Source organism: Arachis hypogaea, chromosome 15 (genome assembly GCF_003086295.3).
Source record: "Arachis hypogaea cultivar Tifrunner chromosome 15, arahy.Tifrunner.gnm2.J5K5, whole genome shotgun sequence".
In the NCBI taxonomy this organism is placed as follows: Eukaryota; Viridiplantae; Streptophyta; class Magnoliopsida; order Fabales; family Fabaceae; genus Arachis; species Arachis hypogaea.
Genome location: NC_092050.1, coordinates 51,644,921 through 51,652,210, shown reverse-complemented (window position 1 = coordinate 51,652,210; position 7,290 = coordinate 51,644,921). Strand labels below are relative to the sequence as shown.

General features: G+C 40.6%; 1 non-coding gene across 1 annotated transcript; it reads right to left on the bottom strand.

Moving 5' to 3' along the window:
• Positions 1-205: 205 nt before the first annotated feature.
• Positions 206-312, bottom strand: LOC112752309 (small nucleolar RNA R71). The gene has a single exon (XR_003176752.1). It is a non-coding gene; the product is annotated as a small nucleolar RNA R71 (small nucleolar RNA).
• Positions 313-7,290: the final 6,978 nt, after the last annotated feature.

Below are 7,290 nucleotides of genomic sequence, written 5' to 3'. Positions count from 1 at the left end.
GCACTTGAGAGATTTTCAGGCAGCCTGTTCTACTATCAGGCGTGATGGTACTGATGAAACTTCAATTTTGCTGAAAGCTTTCCCGTTTTCTCTCGAGGGAAAAGCAAGAGAGTGGTACTACACTCAACCTCTGGTAAATGTATCCAACTGGGATATACTCAGAAACGAGTTTTTGGAGAAATTTTTTCCATCTGAAGTTACTGATAAACTGAGGAAGGATATTTCCACAATTGTTCAGGATGACAATGAGACTCTCTTTGAATATTGGGAGCGCTTCAATAATCTTCTGGAAGCATGCCCCCACCACAGGATTGACAAGATAGTGCTACTTAGCTATGTCACACAGGACATGAGGCCCCAAGATAAGACCACATTGGAAAGTGCTAGCAATGGGTCTATGAAGAAGTACAAGACCACTGATGAGGCTTGGCAATTGATCAGTGATTTAGCTGAATCTACTAGGAATCACAGGCAAAAGCAAGGCCGTTCAAAAGCCGTTGCAGAAGTATCCTCTAACAAAGAGACTGCTGCTCTAGCTCAGAGTATATGTGAGATGACCAACTTGCTGAAGCAGATGCAATTGAATCAACGACAAGCTCAGCAAGCTCAACCTCCTTCGCCACAGCAAAGCCAACAATTAGTCCCGCAAAAAATTTGCGGAATCTGCACTGATTACAGCCATTACACTGATGAATGCCCGCAGCTCCAACAAGAAGACAACATGGTGGCATCCACTCATAACTTCTATGACCGCCCCAACCAAGGGTACAATCAAAGTGGAAATAATAACCATGGATGGCAGGACAATTCTAACCAGAATTGGAGGGACAACAATAACAGAGGAGGCAGAGATAATCAGGGAAATCAGAGGTGGAATAATAACAACAACAGGCAGCATAATCAACCTTACAGAGCACCTCACCTGAGGCAAAACCAAGGACCACAGAACAATCAACAGCAGACCTCTCAATTTACTCATTCTTCTGTATCCCCTAATGAAGAGTTACTACAATCTTTTGAGCGAAGACAACAGACCATGGAAAATAACATGAATAGTATTAATGCCAGTCTGAATGGTCTCACCTCTACTTTGCAAGCTCTTATGTCACAGCTTGGATCGACGCAAAATTCCAGTAACCAACCTTCAAGCTCCACTGGAATCCCCTCTCAACCATTACCCAATCCAAAGGGAGGCATTAATGCCATCACCCTAAGGTCTGGAACCACACTACAGGAGAGGAGTCAGGAGGAACCAAGCCCATCAAAACACACCTCAGCTGAAGAGGTAGTAGAAATAGAAGATGTTGAAGAGGAAGAGGACATACAGAACATAGCTGAAGAAGAAATAGCTCAACCACAAGAGGAAGCACCAAAAGGCGCAGACACCACAGAGAACACTACTCCAATTCCATTTCCACAACTTGCAAGGAAGCCCAGGAAGCAGTTGGAACCCGACCCCAAAATGGTAGAAATATTCAAAAAGGTTGAGGTAACTGTTCCTCTTTTTGATGTTATTCAGCAGGTACCTAAATATGCAAAGTTTCTAAAAGACTTATGTATCCTTAAAGACAAAATTAATGAATTAGAAACTATTCCTTTAGGTAGTTCTATATCTTCTTTAATGGGAAGATTACCTGAAAAATGTAGTGATCCAGGTCCTTGTATAGTTAGATGTACTATTGGTGGTGTAGTAATTTATGATTGCATGTGTGATTTAGGAGCATGTGTCAGCATAATGCCTTTGTCTATATATGATATTTTGAGGCTCCCTCCCTTAAAAAGGTCGGCAGCTCGTTTTGTGTTAGCAGATAAAAGCATTATTACAGTGGCTGGAGTTGCTGAAGATGTTTTGGTGAACATTAAAGGACTTACATTTCCCACTGATTTTTATATCTTGGAGATGCCCCATAATAATTGATGAGCGGATATTTTATACGCTTTTTGGGGATAATTTCATATAGTTTAGAGTATGTTTTAGTTAGTTTTTAGTCTATTTCTAGTAGTTTTTAGGAAAAATTCATATTTCTGGACTTTACTATGAGTTGTGTGTTTTTCTGTAATTTCAGGTATTTTTCTGGCTGAAATTGAAGGAGCTGAGCAAAAATCTGATTCAGGCTGAAAAAGGACTGCTGATGCTGTTGGATTCTGATCTCCCTGCACTCAAAGTGGATTTTCTGGAGCTACAGAACTCGAACTAGCATGCTTCCAATTGCGTTGGAAAGTAGACATCCAGGGCTTTCCAGCAATATATAATAGTTCATACTTTGCACAAGGATAGACGACGTAAACTGGCGTTCAACGCCAGTTCTCTGCCCAATTCTGGCGTCCAGCGCCAGAAAAGGATCAAAAACTGGAGTTGAACGCCCAAACTGGCATAAAAACTGGCGTTCAACTCCACAAATGGCCTCTGCACGTGAATTGCTTAAAATCTCAGCCCCAGCACGCACCAAGTGGGCCCCAGCACACCAAGTGGGCCCCAGAAGTGGATCTCTGCATCATCCATCATAGTCCACTCGTATTTTGTAACCCTAGGCTACTAGTTTAGTATTTAAACAACTTTTAGAAACTTATTCTGTATCTCATGACATTTCAGATCTAAACTTTGTATTCTCTGACGGCATGAGTCTCTAAACCCCATTGTTGGGGGTGAGGAGCTCTGCTGTGTCTCGATGAATTAATGCAAGTATTTCTGTTTTCCATTCAAACACGCTTGTTCCTATCTAAGATGTTCATTCGCGCCTAACTGTGATGGAGGTGATGAGCTGTGACACTCATCACCTTCCTCAAATCATGAACGTGTGCCTGACAACCACCTCCGTTCTATATCCGACTGAATGAGTATCTCTTAGATTCTTTAATCAGAATCTCCATGGTATAAGCTAGAACTGATGGCGGCATTCATGAGAATCTGGAAAGTCTAAACCTTGTCTGTGGTATTCCGAGTAGGATTCAATGATTGAATGACTGTGACGAGCTTCAAACTCCTGAAGGCTGGGCGTTAGTGACAGACGCAAAAGGATAGTAAATCCTATTCCAACCGGATCGAGAACCAACCGGTGATTAGCCGTGCTGTGACAGAGCGCGTGAGCGTAGTTTTCACTGGAAGGATGGAAGGTAGCCATTGACAACGGTGATCCACCAACACACAGCTTTCCATAGGAGGACGTGCGTGCGTGAATCAGAAGACAGAGGAAAGCAGAGATTCAGAGGACAAAGCATCTCCAAAACTCCAACATATTCTCCATTACTGCACAACAAGTAACTTTTAATTTATGCTCTACTGGTTATTCATAATTCAACTGATAAACATAATTGACTTCCTGACTAAGATTTACAAGATAACCATAGATTGCTTCAAACCAACAATCTCTGTGGGATTCGACCCTTACTCAAGTAAGGTATTACTTGGACGACCCAGTGCACTTGCTGGTTAGTGGTACGCGTTGTGAAAAGTGTGATTCACAATTCGTGCACCAAGTTTTTGGCGCCGTTGCCGGGGATTGTTCGTGTTTGAACAACTGACGGATTATTTTGTTGCTTAGATTAGGAAAAAATCTTTCCTTTTTTGGTTTAGAGTCTTTTATTATTTATCCCTTGTTAAAACACTTTAAATTTATAGCTCAGTTAATTAGAACGTGGTGTTTATGTTCATGATAATTGGCTATCATATTTTTAAAAACCTTTTTCAAAAATAATTTTTCTATTAAATCCTGTGCCAAATCTTAAGTTTGGTGTTTTCAAAAATAATCTTTCCTAAAATTTTTTAAGGTCCCATAACTCATTTGGCTAGAGCGTTAATCTATGTTCTTGGTAATTGGGTTAGAATCTTTTATACTCTTTTCAAAACCTTCTTTTTCAAAAATATTTTTTTCTATTAAATCTTGTGCCAAACTTTAAGTTTGGTGTTTTCTTGTTGATTCCCCTTTGATTTTCGAAAATTTTGGTTTGGTTTTCTAAAAATTTTAAGTTTGGTGTTCTTCCTTCATGTTCTTGTGTTCTTGTGAATCTTCAAAGTGTTCTTGAGTTTTCCTTGTGTCTTGATCTTAAAATTTTTAAGTTTGGTGTTCCTTGGTGTTTTCCCTCCAAAATCTCAAAAACAAGGAGCATTAGATCTAAAAATTTTAAATCTTGTACTATCTTATTGTTTTTCTCTCTCCTCACTAAATTCAAAAATATCTTTTCAAAAATATCTCTCCTAACTTCCTAACTTCTTATCTTTTCAAAATTTGTTGCAACTAACTAACTAATTTTTTGTTTGTTTCTTAACTTTTTCAAAACGACCTAACTAACTATCTCTCTCTCAAATTTTCGAAAATATCCTCCCTCTTTTTCAAAAATTTCTGTTTTTTTTAACTAATTAATTTTAATTTTTTTTTACGAAAAAAAAAATTTTCAAAATTCAAATTCTTTTTAGTTATTTTATTTTATTTAAGTATTTACTTCTTATAAAATAAAATAAATAAAAAGGTAAATCAGTCCAAGTTATATCCATAGATCCATCATGGACATAAGTGGAAATGAACAGTCCAGGAGGACTCTCGGGTCATATTCTAACCCCTCTACTGCTTCATATGGGAATAGCATATGCATACCCTCCATTGGAGTTAGTAGCTTTGAGTTGAATCCTCAGCTCATTATCATGGTGCAGCAAAGTTGCCAGTATTCCGGTCTTCCACAGGAAGAACCTACAGAGTTTCTGGCACAGTTTCTACAGATTGCTGACACAGTACATGATAAGGAAATAGATCAGGATGTCTACAGACTATTACTGTTTCCATTTGCTGTAAAAGATCAAGCTAAGAGGTGGTTAAATAACCAACCTAAGGCCAGCATAAGAACATGGAAACAGCTGACAGAAAAATTCCTGAATCAATATTTCCCTCCAAAAAGGATGACACAGCTAAGGCTGGACATCCAAGGCTTTAAACAAGGAGATAATGAATCTCTTTATGATGCCTGGGAGAGATACAGAGAGATGCTACGAAAATGCCCCTCTGAAATATTTTCAGAGTGGGTTCAATTAGACATCTTCTACTATGGGCTTGCAGAAGGAGCTCAGATGTCTTTAGATTACTCAGCTGGTGGATCTATCCATATGAGAAAGACAATCGAAGAGGCTCAAGAGCTCATTGATACAGTTGCCAGGAATCAGCATCTGTATCTAAGCAGCAACCCTTCCATGAATGAAGAGGTTAAAACAGTAACTGCTGAATTCAGTACTGTAAAATAAGCTGCTGAATTCAATCAGCAATTAGATTTTCTAACAAAGCAGCTAGCTGAATTCAAAGACAGGTTACAGGAGACAAGGATAGCTAATATACATATGGAAGAATAGTTTAAGCAAACAAAGCAGCAGCTATCAAAGCAAATAGCAGAAGAATGCCAAGCAGTTCAATTAAGAAGTGGGAAAACATTAAATACCCCACCTCAAGGCATCAAAAATTCAAGAAATGAGCAACCCACCAAAGATTCCCCTGAGGACAGTAAGAGCCCAGGGAAAAATAATTCTGGCACTAAAACGCCAGAAAATGGGTGGAAGGCTGGCGCTGAACGCCCAGACCATGCCCAAAACTGGCGTTCAGCGCCAGAAACAAGGCAGGATTGGCGTTCAACGCCAGAAATGGGCAAGAAACTGGCGTTGAACGCCCAACAGGGGCACATTTCTGGCGTTCAGGAGCCAGGAACAGACAGTGAGCTGGCGTCTAACGTCACTCCAGCTTCTGACTCTGGCATTCAATTGCCAGTGAGGGATCAGACACACACAAGTGCTGACAACAACCCCTCTAAAAAGGCTTCTTTAACCACTAAGGTTGAGGAATATAAAGCCAAGATACGTTATCCTCAAAAACTCTGGAAAGAGGAGCAGGATAAGCAATTTGCTCGCTTTGCAGATTATCTAAGGACTTTTGAAATAAAGATTCCATTTGCAGAGGCACTTGAGCAAATACCTTCTTATGCCAAGTTCATGAAAGAGATCTTGAGTCATAAAAAGGAGTGGAGAGAAACAGAAAGAGTTCTCCTCACTGAAGAATGCAGTGCAGTCATTCTGAAAAGCTTTCCTGAAAAGCTTAAAGACCCTGGGAGTTTTCTGATACCATGCATATTGGAAGGTGATTGCACCAAGACAGCCTTATGCGATCTTGGGGCAAGCATCAACCTAATACCTGCATCCACTATCAGAAAGCTTGGCTTAACTGAAGAAGTTAAACCAACCCGGATATGTCTCCAACTTGCTGATGGTTCCACTAAATACCCATCAGGCGTGATTGAGGACATGATTGTCAGAGTTGGGCCATTCGCCTTTCCCACTGACTTTGTTGTGCTGGAAATGGAGGAGCACAAGAGTGCTACTCTCATTCTAGGAAGACCCTTCCTAGCAACTGGACGATCCCTCATTGACGTCCAGCAGGGGAAATAACCCTGAGAGTCAACGATGACGAGTTCAAGTTGAACGCTGTCAAAGCCATGCAGCATCCAGACACATCAACAGACTGCATGAAAGTTGACCTTATTGACTCTTTGGTAGAAGAGATCAACATGGCTGAGAGTCTCGAATCAGAGTTGGAAAACATCTTTAAAGATGTTCAGCCTGATTTGGAGGATTCAGGGGACATGAAAGAGCCTCTGAACTTTCTTCTGAAAGAGGAAAAACCTCCTAAACCAGAGCTCAAGCCACTGCCACCATCCTTGAAATATGCATTTCTAGGAGAAGGTGACACTTTTCCAGTGATCATAAGCTCTGCCTTAAATTCACAGGAAGAGGAAGCACTTATTCAAGTGCTAAGGACACACAAGACAGCTCTTGGGTGGTCCATAGGTGACCTTAAGGGAATAAGCCCAGCTAGATGCATGCACAAAATCCTATTGGAGGATAATGCCAAACCAGTGGTTCAACCACAGAGGCGGCTAAATCTAGCCATGAAGGAAGTGGTGCAGAAAGAGGTCACCAAATTACTAGAGGCTGGGATTATTTATCCCATTTCTGATAGCCCCTGGGTGAGCCCTGTTCAAGTCATCCCAAAAAAGGGAGGCATGACAGTGATTCATAATGAAAAAAATGAACTGGTTCCTACAAGAACAGTTACAGGGTGGCGCATGTGTATTGACTACAGAAGGCTCAGTACAGCCACCAGAAAGGATCATTTTCCTTTACCATTCATAGACCAGATGCTAGAGAGACTAGCAGGTCATGATTATTACTGCTTTTTGGATGGCTACTCAGGCTATAACCAGATTGCAGTAGATCCCCAGGATCAAGAGAAAACAGCATTCACATGTCCATCCGGAGTG